Raw genomic sequence first — 21,873 nt, 5'->3', positions numbered from 1 at the left:
ACCTAACGATACAAAACAGAGAGGTTGGGTTAAATGCGGAAGACACATTTCGGCAGAATTGCATTCAGTTGTGCAACTGACCAGGTATGCCCTTTACCTTTCAATACACACAAATCGTCTCTCCAAAAATAAAGCAATTAAGAAAAATCAAAAGTAACAGTCTGTGGCCACCAGCTGCATTAAGTACTGCAGTGCGTCTCCTCCTCATGGACTGCACCAGATTTGCCAGTTCTTGCTGTGAGATGTTACCCCACTCTTCTACCTTGGCACCTGCAAGTTCCCGGACATTTCTGGGGGAATTGGCCCTAGCCCTCACCCTCCGATCCAACATGGCAGTCCGTCCTGTCTTCATTGAACAAGCGTGGGAAACGGTGTTTAAATCCTTTACAATGAAGAGCTGTGAAGTTATTTGGATTATTATGAATGATCTTTGAAAGACAGGGTCCTGAAAAAGGGACTTTATTGTTGTTGTTGCTGAGTTTATATGTATATGATCGTGTGTGTATCAGTAGAGGCTGTTGAGGGAAGGATGCCTTGTAATAATGGCTTGAACGGAGTCAATGGAATGGCGTCAAACACATGGACACCATGTGTTTAATGTATTTGATACCATTCCACTGATTCCGCTCCAGCCATTACCAAGAGCCCGTCCTCCCCAATTAAGGTGCCACCAACCTCCTGTGGCTGTTTAGAAATGATGGACAGCATATGAATAAAAAAGATGTGCACAGTGGTAGTTATATAGGATGAGCCTTGACTAGAATACAGTATATACATATGAAGTGGGTAAAACACTATGTAAACATTATTAAAGTGACCAGGGTTCAATGACTATGTACATAGGGTAGTACTAAGGTGCAGGGTTGAGTACCGGGTCGTAGCTGGCTAGTAACAGTGACTGAAGTTCAGGGCAGGGTACTGGGTGGAGGCCAGCTAATAGTGACTATTTAACAGTCTGATGGCCTGGAGAAATAAGCTGTTTTTCAGTCTCTTGGTCCCAGCTTTGAATCACCTGTACTGTCTCCGCCTTCTAGATGGTAGCGGGGTGAACAGGCCGTGGCTCAAGTGGCTGAGGTCCTTGATGATCTTCTTGGCCTTCCTGTGACACCGGGTGCTTATAGATGTCCTGGAGAGATGACAGTGTTCCCCTAGTGATGCGTTGGGCTGATCGCACCAGCCTCTGGAGAGCCCCACGGTTGCGGACAGTGCAGTTGCTGTACCAGGCAGTGACACAGCCCATCCTGTCCTCTCTCAATGGTGCATCTGTAAAAGCTTGTGAGGGTCTGAGGGGCCAAGTCAAATTCCTTCAGCCTCCTGAGGTTAAAGAAGCGCTGTTGTGCCTTCCACACTGTCCATGTGGATGGACCACTCCTCCCTGTAGGCTGTCTTGTTGTTGTTGGTAATCAGGCCTACCACTGTTGTGTCGTCTGCAAACTTGATGATTTAGTTGGAGATGTGCGTGGCCATAGTCATGGGTGAACTGGGCGTACAGGAGGGGGCTGAGCATGCACCGTTGTGGGGTCAGCAAAGCAGAGGTGTTGTTGCATACCTTCACCACCTGGGGTCGGCCCATCAGGAAGTCCAGGAACCAGTTGCACAGAGCGGGGTTCATACCCAGAACCTCAAGCTTAGTGATGAGCTTGGAGGGCACTATGGGGTTAAAGGATGAGCTGTAATCCGGTGAACAGCATTCTTACAGTATTCCAGATGCGTCATCAGTTTTGCGCAAATCCTGCCATCTATCAACGCCTTTTGGTTTGGATAAGTTCTAATCGTCACAATGGGATCCACATCCTCTATGCACTTCCTGACGAACTCAGTCACGAGTCAGTGTATATGTACGTCAATGTTTTTCTCAGAGACAACCCTGAACATATCCCAGTCCGTGTGATAGATTCTGATTGGTCAGACCAACGTTGTTGAATAGTCCTGACCACAGGTACTTTCTGTTTAAGTTTCTGTCTATAGGAAGGGAAGAGCAGAATGGAGGCGCGATCTGATTTGCCGAAGGCAGGGCAGGGGAGGGGCTTATAGCCATCCAGGAAGGGGGAAATGGTCCCAAGTAGCTCAGGCGTTGTGTTGATAAAACTTCAGTAGTGTTTTCATCAATTTCACTTTCACTCATTAAAGCTCATCACTAAACTAAGGACCCTGGGACTAAAACACCTCCCTCTGCAACTGGATCCTGGACTTCCTGACGGGCCACCTCCTAGTGGTAAGGGTAGACAACAACACATCTGCCACGCTGATCCTCAACACGGAGGCCCCTTAGGGGTGTGTGCTAGTGCCCTCCTATACTCCCTGTTCACCCACGACTGCGTGGCTAAGCATGACTCCAACACCATTATTACATTTGCTGACAACAAAACAGTGGTAGGCCTAATCATCGACAACAATGAGAGAGCCTATAGGGAGGACGTCAGAGACCTGCCAGTGTGGTGCAAGGACAACAACCTCTCCCCCAATGTGATCAAGACTAAGGAGGGCCAAACACGCCCCCATTAGCATCGGGAGTTTCAAGTTCCTTGGTGTCCACATCACCAACAAACTATCATGGTCCAAACACACCAAGAAAGTTGTGAAGAGGGCACATCAACGTCTTTTCCCACTCGGGAGACTGGAAAGATTTGGCATGGGTCCCCAGATCCTCAAAAAGTTCTACAGCTGCACCATCGAAAGCATCCTGACCAGTTGCATCATGGCAACTGCTTGGCATTCGACCATAAGGCGCTACAGAGGGTAGTATGTAGAACCCAGTACATCACTGGGGCCAAGCTTCCTGCCATCCAGGCCCTAAATACTAGGCTGTGTCAGAGGAAGGCCCAAAACATTGTCAAAGACTCCAGTCACCCAAGTCATAGACTGTTGTCTCTGCTACCACACGGCAAGCGGTACCAGAGTGCAAAGTCAGCTTCTACCCCCAAGCCATAAGACTGCTGAACAATTAATCAAATCGCCACCCAAACTATTTACATTGACATCCCACCCCCCTTTGTTTTTACTCTGCTGCTACTCACTGTTTATTATCTTTGTATAGTTACTTTACCCTTACAAACATGTACAAATTACCCCAACTAACCTGTACCCCTGCAAATTAACTCAAAAACCTTTGTTGTTGTTGTTGTTGTTTTATTGTGTTTACTTTTACTTTCATTTATTTAGCAAATATTTTCTTAATTCTATTTTCTGAAAACTGCATTATTGGTTAAGGGCTTGTAAGTAAGCAGTTCGCGGTACACCTGTTGTATTCGGCACGTGACAAATCCAATTTGATTTGCTTTGATTTGACGTGGCTAAAATGAAGTGCTTTGTACATAGCCGTGGGAAGTAGGCGTGCTGAGGTGCTGCAGCCTCCCTGCGAAATAAGAATAAAATAATAATCATTAAAAAAATTGCAGCACACCCACCCTCAATCTACTTTCCGCAGCTATGGCATTCTAACACCAAAACTAGTGACAACTGAGTTGCCACCAAACGCGAAGGAGACAAAACCTAACCCTTGTGTTGTCTTAAGGGTCAAAAATGACCTGCCACTGTGTTTAACAGCAGAGAAAACCACCCAAATTGTATTTTTTCAACTTGAAATTTGATGACTTTTCCTAGTCACCCCAACATTAGAAAAGGTGAAACATCGCCTTTGTTCATATTTCCATGAAAGCTGTACACCACCAGGGTACAAGGCTGTACACCACCAGGTACAAAGCTGTACACCACCAGGGTACAAAGCTGTACACCACCAGGGTACAAGGCTGTACACCACCAGGGTACAAGGCTGTACACCACCAGGGTAGAAAGCTGTACACCACCAGGGTACAAGGCTGTACACCACCAGGGTAGAAAGCTGTACACCACCAGGGTACAAAGCTGTACACCACCAGGGTACAAAGCTGTACACCACCAGGGTACAAGGCTGTACACCACCAGGGTACAAGGCTGTACACCACCAGGGTACAAAGGTGTACACCACCAGGGTACAAGGCTGTACACCACCAGGGGACAGCTGTACACCACCAGGGTGGAAAGCTGTACACCACCATGGTACAAAGCTGTACACCACCAGGGTACAAAGATTGTCTTAGGGTCATTTTTGACCCGACAGTTATAAAATTACAATTATACATTTACATACCACAAAGACACACACACACAATGAGAAATTGAGATGATGTGTGCTACTGATTGAACTGAGCCAGCAGCTCCTGAAGAGGAAGATCACCATGGTTGGCACAGTTAGAAAGAACAAGCCTGAGCTCCCCGCTGCACTCCTCGCAACAAGGGGGAGAGGCCTTCTCATCAAAGTTTGCCTTCACCCCCACCACCACTCTAGTTTCGTAGCTCCCAAAGAGGAACAAGAATGTGGTCTTCCCGAGCACACTGCACAAAATGTCTGATATCAGTAATCATGAGGACAGGAAGTCAGCCATCATCCTGGACTACAATCACATCAAAGGAGGTGTGGACAACCTGGACAAGGTGATTGGAACTTACAGCTGCAGGATGATGACTTACCGCTGGCCCCTGGTCATCTTCCATAACATCATTGATGTGTCCTCATACAATGCCTTCGTGATATGGAACAGGATCAACCCTACCTAGATGCCTGGTAAGCGGAACAAGCGGAGGGTGTTCCGGGAGCAGCTGGGAAAGGCACTTTAACCCCACATATTCAAAGAAGGGAGCGCTCCCCTGCAGAGCAGCCTCTGCAGCGCTTGTGAAAGCTGTTCAGAGGGCCGAATCTTGTCCTGATCCACCTGAGGCTGCAGCTGGGGCAGGCAAGAGGAGGGGATGCCAATTCTGCCCCCCAAAGAAGGACTGTGAAACAAATACTATGTGCGGCACTTGTGAGAAATACATCTGCAAAGTCCATGCACACACACTTGCATACTGTCCTACATGTGCTAATTAGAGGTAATTGATTTATGTTCTTCATGTTTTTATTCTTATTTATTATTGTTGTTTATACACCTTTTGGGTGGGGGCAATGGTAAAAAAAATGGGAGAAGACTAGTATGTTGTAGTTGAATTCCTCATTGTACAGTATATAAGAATATATCACTATGTTGCCAAAAAAGTTAAATATTGTTATGGTTTCCCTTCAATAAAATGTATTCAAACTACTTTCTTAGGCTATACAAGCGCTATCTCTCCCTAAAAAAAGTATGTTTACATCTACGCAGTACCTTCAGCAATAATAACAATAATAATAAACCTCTAATTCTTAGGCTAGGGACTATTTTCCTGAACGTTTACACCTATGCAGTACTTTTAGCAATAATAACAATAATAATAAACCTCTAATTCTTAGGGCTAGGACTATTTTCCTGAATTTCCCTGACTGACGTGCCCAAAGTAAACTGGCTGTTACTCAGGCCCAGAAGCCAGGATATGCATATAATTGGTACCATTGATAGAAAACACTTTGACGTTTGTAGAAATGTATGAGACGATAACACAATTGATATGGGATGCGAAAATCCAAAGAAAAACCAACCAGAATGTTTTGTCTTTGAGGTCCCAGGCTCTTATAATGGAAAGCTATGGGTCCTATGCAATTCTAGCTCCCAGATTGCAATTCCTATCGCTTCCACTAGATGTCAACAGTCTTTGTTTAAGGTTTCAGGCTTGTTTCTTCCAAAACGAGGAAGAATTTGGAGTTTTGGTACAGAGTCACAGTGGAAAATCAGTCTGTCGGCGCGTGTCAAAGAGGAGGCGAGCCTGCTAATTTTATTTTTCTATTGAACATACTTCTTCTGTATGAAATATTATAGTTTTATTTACATTTTAGAGTACCGAGGATTAGATAGAAACGTAGTTTGGACTTGTTTGAACAAAGTTTAGAGGTAGTATTTTGGACTCCTTTGTCTGCATGTTGAACAAGTGGATTACTGAAATCGATGGCACCAACTAAACTGACTTTTGGTATATAAAGAAGGATTTTATTTAACAAACGACCATTCATGTTGTAGATGGGAACCTTGAGATAGCAAACAGAGGACGATTCTCAAAAGCAAGTGATTTATTTAATCGCTATTTATGATTTTATGAAGCCTGTGCTGGTTGAAAAATATGTTGATGTGGGGCGCCGTCCTCAGACAATCGCATGGTATGCTTCCGCTGTAAAGCCTATTGTAAATCGGACAATGGCGTTAAATGAACAAGAATTTCAACTTTTAAACAATATAAGATACCTGTATGTTCATAAATGTTTAATATTACGATTATTTATATGAATTGCCCTCCAATTTCACCTAGCGGGACACCTAGCCTTATTATTGAAGAAAACCATTATGACATTTGTGTTGTAATAAAAACGAGTCCACTGATTAAATGCAGTCTTTCTGAAAAACCAGAGAACGACATTGATCTATACGCTGACTCTATCCACATCGAAGGGACAGCAGTGGAGAAGGTAGAAAGTTTTAAGTTCCTGGGCTTACATATCACAGACAAACTGAAATGGTCCACCCACACAGACAGTGTGGTGAAGAAGGCGCAACAGTTCCTCTTCAACCTCAGGAGGCTGAAGAAATTTGGCTTGTCACCCAAAACCCTGACAAACTTTTACAGATGCACAATCGAGAGCATCCTGTTAGACTGTATCACAGCCTGGTACGGCAGCTGCACCGTCCTCAACCGCAAGGCTCTCCAGAGGGAGGTGCGGTCTGCACAACGCATCACCGGGGGCAAACTACCTGCCCTCCATGACACTTACAGCACAGGAAGGCCAAAAAGATAATCAAGGACAACAACCACCGAGCCACTGCCTGTTCACTCTGCTATCATCCAGAAGGTGAGGTCAGTACAGGTGCATCAAAACTGGGACCGAGAGATTGAGAAACAGCTTCTATCTCAAGGCCATCAGACTGCCAAATAGAGAGGCTGCTGCCCATTGAGGCCCAATCCCTGGTCACTTTAATAAATGGATCACTAGTCACTTTAAACAATGGCACTCTAAATAATGACACTTTAATAATGTCTACATATCTTACGTTACTCATATCACATGTATATACTGAATTTTACACCATCTACTGCACCTTGCCTGTGGCGCTGGCCTTCGTTCATCCATATGTTTATATGTACATATGCTCATTCACCCCTTTAGATTTTGTGTATTAGGTAGTTGTTGGGAATTGTCAGATTACTTGTTAGATTTGTGTGCATTAGTTAGTTGTTGGGAATTGTTAGATTATTTGTTAGATATTAATGCACTGTTGGAACTCAGACGCATGCGCTACACTTGCATTTACATCTGCTAATCATGTGTATGTGACCAATAAAATTAGATTTGATTTAATACTAACATAGAAGTATACTTTTTTTTCTTCAAACATGCATACAACAATGTGTAAAATTATAAATTTTCAAACATTTGAATTACCCATAATCAGAGCAATGCAGAAAATCGGTAATCAAAATTAAAGTTCTACCATATGATCATGTTGTTTTTTGGAAGCATATTTGATTCTGAGTTTGAACATATAAAGTTTGCCTGTGAAAACTACTTCTAAGACACATACTGTACATTCAGTTGTTCCGAACACACTTCACCTCGCGCTAAAGACGGAGGCTTGTTCAGCTGCAGATCAAATACACCGCTGGGATGCAGATTAAAGGTGTTTACATGTACTAATAATTTTAAAAGACTGCTCAGAAAACCAGGCGTTTTAATCAGCATATGCTTACTTAGATTTTGACCTTAGTTTGATTAAGATAAGCAGAGTAAGGTGTTTACAGGACTTATTTTAATTTTATTTTACCTTTATTTAACTAGGCAAGACAAATTCTTATTTTCTGCCTACTGCCATAATCAGTTTAACATTGAAATATATACAGTGCCTTGCGTAAAGTATTCGCCCCCTTGAACTTTGCGACCTTTTGCCACATTTCAGGCTTCAAACATAAAGATATAAACTGTATTTTTTTTGTGAAGAATCAACAACAAGTGGGACACAATCATGAAGTGGAAAGACATTTATTGGACATTTCAAACTTTTTAACAAATCAAAAAAACTGAAAAATTGGGCATGCAAATGATTCAGCCCCTTTACTTTCAGTGCAGCAAACTCTCTCCAGAAGTTCAGTGAGGATCTCTGAATGATCCAATGTTGACCTAAATGACTAATGATGATAAATACAATCCACCTGTGTGTAATCAAGTCTCGTATAAATGCACCTGCACTGTGATAGTCTCAGAGGTCCGTTAAAAGCGCAGAGAGCATCATGAAGAACAAGGAACACACCAGGCAGGTCCGAGATAATGTTGTGAAGAAGTGGCATGGTACACTATACAACTGGATAAGTTCTGGCTGAGGACCTAAAAAAAAAGTAAAATAGTTCAAGTGAGCAGTACTACCTTCATATGAGTAATACAAATGCAGTTTTTAGTAAGGTATACTTAAGCATAAGGTCTGGGGGGTGTGGTATATGGCCAATATACCACGGCTAAGGGCTGTTCTTAAGGAAGACGCAACGCGGGCCTTATTGTAAGTATATACACACCGCCTTGACTGATTTCCTTATATGAATAGTATATGAATAGTAACTCAGTTACATGTTGTGTTTATATTTTTGTTCAGTATACTTAGCACTAGCCAGGATGGGAAAAAGATACATTCAAAAGTTTTTATTTATTTTTATTTTTACAAATGAAGTATATTTTAAGACCAATGTATCATAACTACAACAGTAACAGTCAAATATACTTTTACTTGATTTGACTGTGATGTGTTTTTAAATCAACCTTAGATGAATGTGCTGACTGGATGTCGCTTTGTAAAGGGAGTCTGTTAAATGACCAGAATGTGAATGTTAAAACTGCTTTCAAAAACCTAGACTTACATAAAAAAACATGAACATGGGCAAGAATGGAGTTACACTGTTTCGGACAGTGTGTGTGCATCACAGTGACAGAAGGGATTACTGACAGCATGGAGATATATATATATATATATAATTAATGTATGATGTTATAGCAGGGACACAGTCAAGCTTTCATCAACACACCCCTCGTGTCCTTTGGTAAACCACTGGATTTGAACCTAGGTTGTCTGCGCAGTCAGTGTGCCACAAGACTGTTAGTACGTTGACCTAAAGCCAAACCACTAGGCTATTCATCAGTGTAGCTCACTGAACCACCTCTTCTAAACTTGTGTGTGTCCGTATTATTTCGTTACGCAGAGTCTGATTTACCATATTAGGTGTGGTATCACACACACACACACACACAATACCTATTCGGCGCAGGAGGCAGGCGACGCGGCTGATGCGTTTCGCGCATTCCCTGAAGCTTGCGCTCACATAGTGAAATGGGTGAGAGCGATAGGGAGAGAGGAAAACGAGAGAGCGATTTAGGGGATCGATAGCCTGCCACTGGTTAGCTCTGTTAGCCGTGGGACCCTCTGGACAAGCAGACTGATATCCCGGGTAAAAAGGAGAACCAGCGCTCAGAAGCTGTTTAGGCTACAGAGCGCGAGCTGCTGATGTCTTGGTCTTCCCCGCCCGTGACCGGGTCAGAAGCTGTTCTAACGGGGACAGTCTACGATCAGATGATCAGGACCGGAGCCGTTCTCTGTGATTCCTCATCGGGGTTTACTCCTCTCCTCCCGCCACCGAGACCTCTGCCTTATTCTTTCCGCTGACGACAACCCTCCTTATATCTACCATCTGCACAGAACAGACTGTAAGCAAACACAGAAGGCACCGACTGTCGCCTGTCAGTAACCGATCTGGTTCGGTACCGGACTGTGTCCTATAGACTATTAGGGACGAAGAGGGGTGTTTTTAACATTACCGCGTGTGTGTGTGTATATATATCTGTGACCATGTGTACATTTCTGAGTGGTTGAATGGATTATTGGTATGTAGGATCACCCATCTAATATGGTGAGTAGTTAGAACTAACAGACTTACAGACAGACCGTCTGCACACACACCACCATGCCAGTGTTGCATGGGTTGCTGAAGGTGCATGTGTGTGAGGCGGTGGATTTGAAGCCCACCCCCTGGGCACTCTGCCATGTGGGGGGAAGAACTCTTCCTCATTCCTCCTGGAACACTACCTCACCCTCAACCTGGACCAGACGCACCTGGGACAGACCTGCACCGAGAACGGGATCAACTCCCCGGCATGGAGCCATGTACGGCACCAGATCCACTCCTCCAGGACCGGGCAGCTTTGGTGGCACACTTTTGCTCCAGACCAACACTAACACACCTGAACTATGCTCTTCAGTTTAGGGCCAGCCTTAAGGTTAAAGAGGTGGGCTAATGGGCAGAAGGTTTGCAGATGGATAAAGAGTGACACAAATGCTATTCTATTCTATTTTTTATAGGACTTTACAGCCCAGGTGAGGGGGGGGGGATTGGAGATGTCAGTGTTCCATGATGCACCAATCGGATATGACGACTTTGTGGCTAACTGCACCATACAGCTGGAGGACATTCTGCAGAACAGCAGCACACACTACCAGGCCTGGGTAGGAAGACGTGTGTGTGTGTGTGTGTGTGTGTGTGTGTGTGTGAGAGAGAGAATCATGCTTCCATGATGAGTAACCTTGACTGAGACATTAAGACATGCATTAGCTCCCCAAACTAATGCCTAGGCTTTTGTTCAGAGGGCTAACACTTGGGTTCAAATTCCTTTGGTAACATTTGTGTCTGTTCGTCTTTGTGTGTGACTTGTAGAGGTTGAGGGGGACCTACCGGTGAGTATGTAACACACACAAACACACACCCACCCCAGGGCTTCCAGTCCTGCTCTGTCAACCAGTGTGAGGTCGGGGTGTACAGATCAATTGTACAGATCAATTGATCACAGTTCGATTAGCCGGCCTGGTCAATACTCTACATACAGTATCTCTCTCTGTACTACTACAGCTCATGAACATCTCCTCTCCTCTCCTCTCCTCTCCTCTCCTCTCCTCTCCTCTCCTCTCCTCCACTCCCCTCTCCTCTGCTATTTTCTCCTTCCCTCTCCTCTCCTCTCCTTTCTTCTCCTCTCCTCTCCTTTCTTTTCTTCTCCTCTCCTCTCCTCTCCTCTCCTCTCCTCCACTCCCCTCTCCTCTCCTCTCCTTTCTTCTCCTCTCCTCTCCTCTCCTCTCCTCTCCTCCACTCCCCTCTCCTCTGCTCTTTTCTCCTTCCCTCTCCTCTCCTCTCCTCTCCTCTCCTCTGCTCTTTTCTCCTTCCCTCTACTCTCCTCTCCTTTCTTCTCCTCTCCTCTCCTCTTCTCTCCCTCTCCGCTCCTCTCCTCTCCTCTCCTCCACTCCCCTCTCCCTCTGCTCTTTTCTCATTCCCTCTCCTCTCCTCTCCTCTCCTTTCCTCTCCTCTCCTCTCCTCTCCTCTCCTCCCCTCTCCTCTGCTCTTTTCTCCTTTCCTCTCCTCTCCTCTCCTCTCCTCTCCTCTCCTCTCCTCTCCTCTGCTCTTTTCTCCTTCCCTCTACTCTCCTCTCCTTTCTTCTCCTCTCCTCTCCTCTCCTCTCCTCTCCTCTCCTCTCCTCTCCTCTCCTCTCCTCTCCCTCCCTCCCCTCTCCTCTGCTCTTTTCTCCTTCCCTCTCCTCTCCTCTCCGCTCCTCTCTCCTTTCTTCTCCTCTCCTCTCCTTTCTTCTCCTCTCCTCTCCTCTCCCTCTCCTCTCCTCTCCTCCACTCCCCTCTCCTCTGCTCTTTTCTCCTTCCCTCTACTCTCCTCTCCTCTCTTCTCCTCTCCTCTCCTTTCTTCTCCTCTCCTCTCCTCTCCTCCACTCCCCTCTCCTCTCCTCTCCTTTCTTCTCCTCTCCTCTCTCTCCTCTCCTCCACTCCCCTCTCCTCTGCTCTTTTCTCCTTGCCTCTCCTCTCCTCTCCTCTCCTCTCCTCTGCTCTTTTCTCCTTCCCTCTACTCTCCTCTCCTTTCTTCTCCTCTCCTCTCCTCTCCTCTCCTCTCCTCTCCTCTCCGCTCCTCTCCTCTCCTCTCCTCCCTCCCCTCTCCTCTGCTCTTTTCTCCTTCCTCTCCTCTCCTCTCCTCTCCCCTCCCCTCCTCTCCTCTCCTCTCCTCTCCTCTGCTCTTTTCTCCTTCCCTCTCCTCTCCTCTCCTCTCCTCTCCTTCCCTCTACTCTCCTCTCCTTTCTTCTCCTCTCCTCTCCTCTCCTCTCCGCTCCTCTCCTCTCCTCTCCTCCACTCCCCTCTCCTCTGCTCTTTTCTCCTTCCCTCTCCTCTCCTCTCCGCTCCTCTCTCCTTTCTTCTCCTCTCCTCTCCTCTCCTTTCTTCTCCTCTCCTCTCCTCTCCTCTCCTCTCTCTCTCCTCCCCTCTCCTCTGCTCTTTTCTCCTTCCCTCTCCTCTCCCTCTCCTCTCCTCTCCGCTCCTCTCCTCTCCTCTCCTCTCCGCTCTCCTCTCCTCTCCGCTCCTCTCCTCTCCGCTCCCTCTCCGCTCCTCTCCTCTCCTCTCCTCTCCGCTCCTCTCCTCTCCGCTCCTCTCCTCTCCGCTCCTCTCCGCTCCTCTCCTCTCCGCTCCGCTCCTCTCCGCTCCGCTCCTCTCCTCTCCGCTCCTCTCCTCTCCTCTCCGCTCCTCTCCGCTCCTCTCCTCTCCTCTCCGCTCCTCTCCTCTCCGCTCCGCTCCTCTCCTCTCCTGTCTCTGTGGTGACATCACTGACTGTGGCCTTCTGGGTAATAACTGGATGGTTGCTGGGCAGTGACATCACTGGCTACACCCCTCAGTGACCCGCTGTGGTAGTAGGGCAGAGTGGGCTTAAGATGCCCTGGCAAACACACACAGACACACACACAAACACATGGGCCTGTGCACACACGACCACAAAGACACTGGAATACGGAAGCTTGATCAACATTACGATATGTGTGTGTGTGTTTGGTGTAAACGCTGACATCTCTATGCTGTAATTTGTTAGAGGCTGTCATCGAGCCCAAACTCTGCAGAGAGTATCTATTTCTAAAATGTATGATAATGTCTGTTACTATACCATTATTACTTTTAGTTTAATTTAATTTAATTTACCCACCAATTGAATACTCTTTTATGTCTCTTGAGATGTACTTGTCACCAGAAACATTGCATTAAGGGATTTTAATGTGACGTTAAGGGATTTTAATGTGACGTTAAGGGGTTTTAATGTGATGTTCAGGGTTTTTAATGTGATGTTCAGGGGTTTTAATGTGACGTTCAGGGGTTTTAATCAGGGGTTTTAATGTGACGTTCAGGGGTTTTAATCAGGGGTTTTAATGTGACGTTCAGGGGTTTTAATCAGGGGTTTTAATGTGACGTTCAGGGGTTTTAATCAGGGGTTTTAATGTGACGTTCAGGGGTTTTAATCAGGGGTTTTAATGTGACGTTCAGGGGTTTTAATCAGGGGTTTTAATCAGGGATTTTAATGTGACGTTCAGGGGTTTTAATCAGGGGTTTTAATGTGACGTTCAGGGGTTTTAATGTGATGTTCAGGGGTTTTAATGTGACGTTCAGGGGTTTTAATCAGGGTTTTTAATGTGACGTTCAGGGGTTTTAATCAGGGGTTTTAATGTGACGTTCAGGGGTTTTAATGTGACGTTCAGGGGTTTTAATGTGACGTTCAGGGGTTTTAATGTGACGTTCAGGGGTTTTAATGTGACGTTCAGGGATTTTAATGTGACGTTCAGGGATTTTAATGTGACGTTCAGGGGTTTTAATGTGACGTTCAGGGGTTTTAATGTGACGTTCAGGGGTTTTAATGTGACGTTCAGGGGTTTTAATGTGACGTTCAGGGATTTTAATGTGACGTTCAGGGGTTTTAATGTGATGTAAAAAGTGATTGTGTTGATTAATAGCAAAATGTACCTATTCATTTCAATAAAGCACATTTAATTTAATTTGAGATAGGGAGGGGGTGGACAAAGGGAGGGGTGGACAAAGGGAGGGGTGGACGAAGGGAGGTAGAGAAAGGGAGCGAGAGGGGGAGGGAGAGAATGGGAGAGAGAGATGGTAGAGAAAGGTAGAGAGAGAAAGGGAGGGAGTGAAAGGGAGAGAGAGAGGGAGAGAAGGGGAGAGAGAAGTTGCTGGACTGGAGGGAGAGGAAGAAGGAAAGAGAGATGATGATAGAAAGGGGTGAGCTGTGTGTGAACTGTCAGTGTGTGAACTGTCAGTGTGTGTGTGTGTGAACTGTCAGTGTGTGTGTGAACTGTCAGTGTGTGAACTGTCAGTGTGTGTGTGTGTGAACTGTCAGTGTGTGTATGAACTGTCAGTGTGTGTGTGAACTGTCAGTGTGTGTGTGTGTGAACTGTCAGTGTGTGAACTGTCATTGTGTGTGTGTGTGAACTGTCAGTGTGTGTGTGAACTGTCAGTGTGTGTGTGAACTGTCAGTGTGTGTGTGAACTGTCAGTGTGTGTGTGAACTGTCAGTGTGTGAACTGTCAGTGTGTGTGTGTGTGAACTGTCATTGTGTGTGTGTGTGAACTGTCAGTGTGTGTGTGTGTGTGTGAACTGTCAGTGTGTGTGTGTGAACTGTCAGTGTGTGTGTGTGAACTGTCAGTGTGTGTGTGTGTGCGTGTGTGTGTGTGAACTGTCAGTGTGTGTGTGTGTGTGAACTGTCAGTGTGTGGGTGTGCATCATCTCTCTTCCTCACACCTTTTGTTACTGCTGTGTATCCTCCTATAATTCTCCTGCCTCTATTCCACAATTCTCGCCTCTTTACTCCCGTTACCGTACTTACCGTAGTTGTTGAGCTTTTATCTACTCTCTTTCCAGTGTTTTGGATCTACTCTGAAAATATAGTTTACCAAGCTACCAATTACGTCACACAAATGACTTCACACCTGCTTTAATCTATAGCTAGAGGACTTCTGATATCTCCAGGAGGGATAGTACATTTTGTTTTAGTCCGTTTTTTTCTCTAGCTAGGGTCATCTACTGTTTCCATTTCCTGCAGTCAAATGATCAAACCACCCTCTAGTGGCCTCATGGTTGCAATGCTATTAATCTTTTTCACAATTTCATAATTAATATACATTCTTTGTTTTAAAAAGCCAAAAACCTGGTGTTTCTATGTCAAATGTTTTTTTTTTTTGTCTTCTGTGATATATGAAGTGTAATATTTGGATGCAAACTCAAAATGTAAAACATTTCAGCTCTATATCTGAAATGGTCCAGGTGTCGACTTTCTTTAAACCCATAACCATGTGTGTGAGGTGTATACTACCAATAATCACTCTGTGTGACACTGATTTAGCCCACTGCAGTTAAAGGTTAACTGCTGCCTGTCTTCCCAGTAGTCTACTTTGTATGAGAACTGCTCACTGCTCATAACTTGCAACTGATTGTTGACACATCAACCAGGCAGGGCAATTTGTGACTGTTGTTGTTTTGGTAATCAATCAGCAATTAGTACCGGGTGGTGGGCTATTCACCTCTGCTAGGCAATTAGTACCGGGTGGTGGGCTATTCACCTCTGCTAGGCAATTAGTCCCGGGTGGTGGGCTATTCACCTCTGCTAGGCAATTAGTACCGGGTGGTGGGCTATTCACCTCTGCTAGGCAATTAGTCCAGGGTAGTGGGCTATTCACCTCTGCTAGGCAATTAGTACCGGGTGGTGGGCTATTCACCTCTGCTAGGCAATTAGTACCGGGTGGTGGGCTATTCACCTCTGCTAGGCAATTAGTCCAGGGTAGTGGGCTATTCACCTCTGCTAGGCAATTAGTACTGGGTGGTGGGCTATTCACCTCTGCTAGGCAATTAGTCCAGGGTAGTGGGCTATTCACCTCTGCTAGGCAATTAGTACCAGGTGGTGGGCTATTCACCTCTGCTAGGCAATTAGTACCGGGTGGTGGGCTATTCACCTCTGCTAGGCAATTAGTACCGGTTGGTGGGCTATTCACCTCTGCTAGGCAATTAGTACCGGTTGGTGGGCTATTCACCTCTGCTAGGCAATTCGTAATTAGTGTCAGTACTTCAGTCTTCCCTGTTTTCTCATGACTGAAAATAAGACGGTTCTGCCAAGTTATTCGATGAAGGAAACAGAGGAAGACTCCACACCACTCTCTCACTTTAGCATCTTACCTAGCTATTTTCTCCTCTCATTTTGCTCTTTTGTAGCTCTGTGAACGAAGTGTGTTTTCTGTACCTGTTCGCTCCTCTCCCTGCTTTACAGACGCTTCCCGCACCTTGGCTGCAACCCTTCTAATTTGGTGTCCCCTGCGAGCACAACCCATGTGGAATTCTGGGTCTCCGGCGGCGTTTGGAACTGCAGATCTGCGGTCAAGTACTCTGTGTTCATCTCAGCCTCTGCTGCCCTTCAGTCCCTTGACTTTTTGGCCCTGATGGAGACATGGATCACCCCAGAGAACACTGCTGCTCACTCTTAACCAGACTACTTGTTATCTCATAGTCCAAGAGCATCTGGTCATTGAGGTGGTGACACAGGGCTACTCATTTCTCCTAAGTGGAGATGTTCTCTTTTCTCCCTCTCTCACCTGTCCATCTGCTCATATGAATTCCATGCTGTCACTTGCCCACTCAAGTTTAACATTGTTGTCATTTATCGTCCACCAGGTGCCCTTAGAGTTCCTCAATGACATTGACCCGTTGATAAGCTCATACTAGGCGACTTCAACTTCCCGGTGTCTGCCTTCAAGTAATTTCTTTCCAGCTCTTTGCCTCTTTTGACCTCACCCTTTTCCAGTCCCCTTCCACTCACAAGGCAATACGCTTGACCTCATCTTTAACGCCCCTCCAGATCACTACTTCATTTCCTTTTCTGTCTCCCTCTCCTCCAACCATACCCACTCAGCCCCTATCCAGATGGTAATGCGCCGTCGTAATCTCTCTCTCTCTCTCGTCGGAGTGCATGCTGGGAGTGCATGCTGGGAGTGAGTCGTCAAGCAGGGGTGATTGTGAGAGCGAATGGAATTTCTTTTTTCACTCTATCGGGTTTTTGTATGTATATATATATATATATATATGGATTAGTTTAGTTGTTTTAAGGGTATCTTGTTTAAACTATCACTAAGCACGTATAGGGGTGGTGGGATCTTTGAGGTTGGTTTTTCGCGAGGGCACAACCAGCGGGTGGGGCTGGTTGCTATGGCCACTCGTGGAAATGGAGAGTTTGAAAAACTTAGTCGGAGGCATGGAGTAAAGATTCCTGCTGCGACAGGGTGTTCAGTGGAAGAATGTAGCTTGGCTGTGGGTGCTATCATTGGGTATGATAGCATCAAATCAGCCTCAAGGATGAATAGCGCTGTAGTGATATTCTTAGATTCAATTGAAAAGGTGAATAAAATAGTTGATAGGGGTGTTGTGTTAAGGGAGACACAGGCGCCGGTATTTCCGCTTATGAATCTGGCGAAGAAAGTAATGCTTTCTAACGTGCCACCATTTGTTAGAGATGAAGTGTTAGAGCGAGAGTTATCTCGCCATGGTCAAATAGTATCTACAATAAAGAAGGTTCCTTTTGGATGCAAATCTCCGTTGTTTGAAACATGTCGTGTCTCATAGGAGACAAGTGCATATGATTTAAAAAAAGGAAGGAGATGAACTGAATTTAGCGTTTAGTTTTAAGATTGATGGATTTGATTATGTGTTCTATGCATCTACTGAATCAATGAAATGCTTTGGATGTGGAAGAGAGGGGCATTTGGTGCGTAGTTGTCCCGAAAATGAGCGCGCTGAGCCTGGTAGTAGTTTTAGTGCGAGTGCAACTAAAGCACCACCGCGAAGGGATGACCATAATAAGGGTACAGGAGAAGAGAGAAGGTGGGCAGATGTGGTTGGAAAAGCAGGAGAGGAAGGCAGTGTGGATACGGGGCTGCCGTCGCTGAGGTGGTGCTGGAAAATGAAATTGGAAGTCAAGAGGAGATTGAAATAATGGAAAGGGAAGCGGATGTTTTCAAAATACCGAGGAGTAAAAGGAAGAATTTAAGGGGTGGTGAAGGGTCTAATTCTAAGAGAAAGGTAGAGTTTGATAAATCAATTGAAGATGAACAAGGTGTAGAGATGGTGGAGTATTCTTCTGGGGAGGATAGTGAGAGTGAGTCATCTGACGCGTCACAACAATATAGTGAGATAAATGGGGTGGAAGGGAGGTATGGGATCGAGAGGATACGTCAATTTTTGAAGTTGACAAAAGGGAAGAAATATATGCAGGATTACAATGTAACTGATTTTTTCCCTGAACGTGAATTGTTTATTGAATCAGCAAAGTTTCTGATGTCAAAAATTACAGGGGGAAGTTTGAAAAGCCCTGAAATTGCTAGACGCAAGAAAGTGGTCACAAGAGTGATAAGTGATGTAAATTCTAAAGAAAATGAAAGAGTTCAGTTGCAGTCTTAACTCTGTAAAGAGATGTGGTGGCTGGATCTTCCTCTGTATATATTTTTTTAATCCATGAGCAGTTTTAAGATTTCTTCTTTAAACGTAAATGGGGCAAGAGATGTTAAAAAAAGAGCCATGATGTATGAGTTAATTAGGGGAAAGGGAAGTGACATAATTTTTCTACAAGAAACGCATAGTAATTTGGAAAATGAAGTTATGTGGCAACAGGAGTGGGGGGGGACAGTGGTGTGTAGTCATAAAAACTCAAAAAGTGGGGGTGTGGTTATCTTGTTCTCAAAAGGGGTTTTATCGTTGTCATATGATGTTGAAAAGGTAGTTGAGGGGAGGTTATTAAAAGTTAGAGCAAGGTATGAAAACATCACTATGTGTCTGATAAATGTATATGCCCCAGTGGTGACAGTTGAGAGGGTAGGTTTTTTAGAGACACTATCAAATACCATTGAGAAATGTAACAAAGAAGATTATTTGTTTATTGCTGGGGATTTTAACTGCACAGTTAGTGATTTAGATAGAAATCACCAAGAACCTCATATAGCCTCAAGGATGTTTTTAAAACGCCTCATTGTAACAAATGAATTGTGTGATATTTGGCGGAGTCAACATGGAGGAACAAGGCAGTACACCTGGACGCATGTGAGAGAGAACATCATCTCTATGGCCAGGTTAGATAGGTTTTATGTTTTTGAGCATCAATCTCAGGTCTGTAAATCAAGTGTGATAACCCCAGTGGGATTTTCTGATCATTGTTTAATAACAGAGGTGATGTTCATTAATGATGTAAAACCCAAAAGTGCATACTGGCATTTTAATATAACTTTATTGAGTGATGCTCACTTCAGGAACTGTTTCAGTTTTTTTGGGGAGAGGTGGAGGTCTCAAAAGGCCAGTTTTGTATCCATTCAACAGTGGTGGGATATAGGGAAAATCCAGATTCAACAATTTTGTAATCAATACACGAGGAATGTCACCATAGATATCACCAGATCAATGAAAGCCCTAGAAATTGAAATAGTGGAACTCATGACGTTGGTTGAGACAACAGGAGATCGAGGCCATACTCAGGCCCTCAAGAGGAGAAAAACTGCATTGGCAGAGCACAGGGGGCACTGGTGAGAAGTACATTTCAGGGAATATCTGAAATGGATGCCTCATCCAAATTTTTCTTTGGTTTAGAGAAAAAAATGGACAAAGAAAAATGATTCATTGTCTCAAATCAGCTGTTGGACAAGAGCTCACTAGCCCTAGTGAAATTAGAAAGAGGGCAGTAGTAGAGTTCTATGCTGAGCTCTACAAGTGTGAGGACAAAACAGTGACACAGCAAGTCTTTGATGGGCTCCCAAAGGTGGCTGCAGAAGCTCAGGTTGAGCTTGAGCAACCATTGTCTTTGCAGGATTTATACACTGCATTAAAAGGCATGGAAAATGGAAGGGCACCAGGCATTGATGGGCTTCCCGTTGACTTCTTTAAGTCTTTTTGGGCTATGTTGGGAGAGGATTGGTTAGAAGTAGCTAATGATTGTTTAACCGGAGGGTTACTACCAATAAGCTGCAGAAGGGCTGTCCTCACCCTACTGCCCAAAAAGGGTGACCCGAGGGAGGTGAAGAACTGGAGGCCGGTGGCTTTACTGTGCACTGATTATAAGATATTGTCAAAAGCTTTGTCCAACAGGCTGAGGGAGGTGATGGGGCAAATCATACATACGGATCTGTCCTACTGTGTTCCTGGCAGGCAGATAGGGGATAACATTTCTCTGATTCGTGATTTTTTGGACGTCTCTAGGGCTATTGGGTTGGATGCTGGTCTAATTTCAATTGATCAGGAAAAGGCATTTGACCGAGTTGAACATCAATATTTATGGCACACGTTTGAGGCGTTTGGGTTCAGCTCTGGTTTTATTGCCATGATAAAGGTGATATATGGTGATATTGAAAGTGTATTGAAAGTTAACGGTGGTTTGAGTGCTCCTTTTAAAGTGTGTAGAGGTATTAGGCAGGGATGTTCTATGTCAGGGATGTTATATGCCATTGCTATAGAGCCACTACTAAATAGCATTAGAAGTCGCATTGCAGGGGTGTGCCTTTCAGAGGATATTCCTCCTATTCGTCTCTCAGCCTATGCTGATGATGTAGTTGTGCTAGTGAAAAATCAAGCGGAGGTGGATAGCTTGAGTCTAATGGTTGATCGTTTTAGGGAATATCCTCTGCAAAGGTAAATTGGGAAAAGAGTTGTGCGTTACAGATTGGAGAATGGTCTGGAGGGATCATGGCTTTGCCAGGGGGGCTAGAATGGTGTAAGGGAGGTTTTAAGTATCTTGGAGTGTACCTAGGAGATGAGGGGACTATGGAAAAAAATTGAGTGGGGTGGTTGAAATGGTGGAAGGGAGGATGAGGAGATGGCGTTGGTTATTATCTCGTATGTCATATAGGGCGCACTATTATAGTTAACAATGTGATTGCATCTGCACTGTGGCATCGGTTGTCAGTTTTAGAACCACCATCTGGCCTTCTGGCTAAGATACAGGCAATTATTGTGGATTTCTTTTGGGATAAATATCACTGGGTTCCACAAAGTGTTTTGTATTTGTCAAAAGAAGAGGGGGGACAATGTCTTGTACATCTTGCTAGTAGGGCTGCTGCTTTCCGGTTTCAGTTTATTCAAAGGTTGCTTTATGGACCGGAAAATGTGGTGTGGAGAGGGGTGGCAGGTCTTATATTACAACGGGTTGGAGGATTAGGTTTAAAGAAGGCTTTATTTCTGGTTGATAGTAGCCAGATTTCTAGGGAGGGAGTACCTCTGTTTTACAGAGGACTTCTCAGAGTGTGGAGCATAATGAAGGTGTCCAGACGAACTTCAGCGGAGTCAGTGCATTGGCTGTTGGAGGAACCTCTGGTGTATGGGGCAAGACTGGATTGTACAACTGCAGCTGTTCCACATTTCTCCAAGATTCTGGTGAAGGGGAAAATCATCACCTTAAGACAGTTAATGGCCATGGCTGGGCCCGCCTTAATGGATGGAAGACGGGTGGCAGAACATTTGGGGATGAGGTCGGAAAGGATTGTCGGACAAATGCTGGGGAGCTGCAGGAAGACTCTGTCAGCGGAAGAATGGGGTATGCTTAGTAGTCACAAGAAGAAGGTACAAGATGAAGACGTCTCATTTCCAAGACTAGGGATTACACCAAATATCCCAGAGTCAGAAAGAAAGGCGTTATTGCTGGATTTGAGAGGGTTGGAGGAGGTGGTTTTGGATGAGGTGAATGGGAAGGACTTGTATAGGGGTGTCAAGGTGTTGAATAAAGATAAATTGAAAAATAGAAAAGACACTCCATGGAGGGTAAAATTGGGCATTGATGATAGGGTAAAGCCAGCATGGAGGGCACTGTACAAACCACCGTTACAAAAGGGTACTGGTGATATGCAATGGAGGGTTTTACATGGCATCATTGCAGTTAATGCTTTTGTATCTGTTATTAATTCAGATGTTAGAGATGGATGTCCTTTTTGTAATATAAGAGAAACCATTTTTCACTGTTTTATGGAGTGTGAGAGGATAAAACCTCTATTGGAAATGCTGGAATCTTTGTTTAAAGC

The sequence above is a fragment of the Oncorhynchus nerka genome, linkage group LG23 (genome assembly GCF_034236695.1).
Source record: "Oncorhynchus nerka isolate Pitt River linkage group LG23, Oner_Uvic_2.0, whole genome shotgun sequence".
Classification (NCBI taxonomy): domain Eukaryota; kingdom Metazoa; phylum Chordata; class Actinopteri; order Salmoniformes; family Salmonidae; genus Oncorhynchus; species Oncorhynchus nerka.
The sequence above is the reverse complement of the archived record's forward strand: the minus strand, read 5'-3'. Positions refer to the sequence as shown.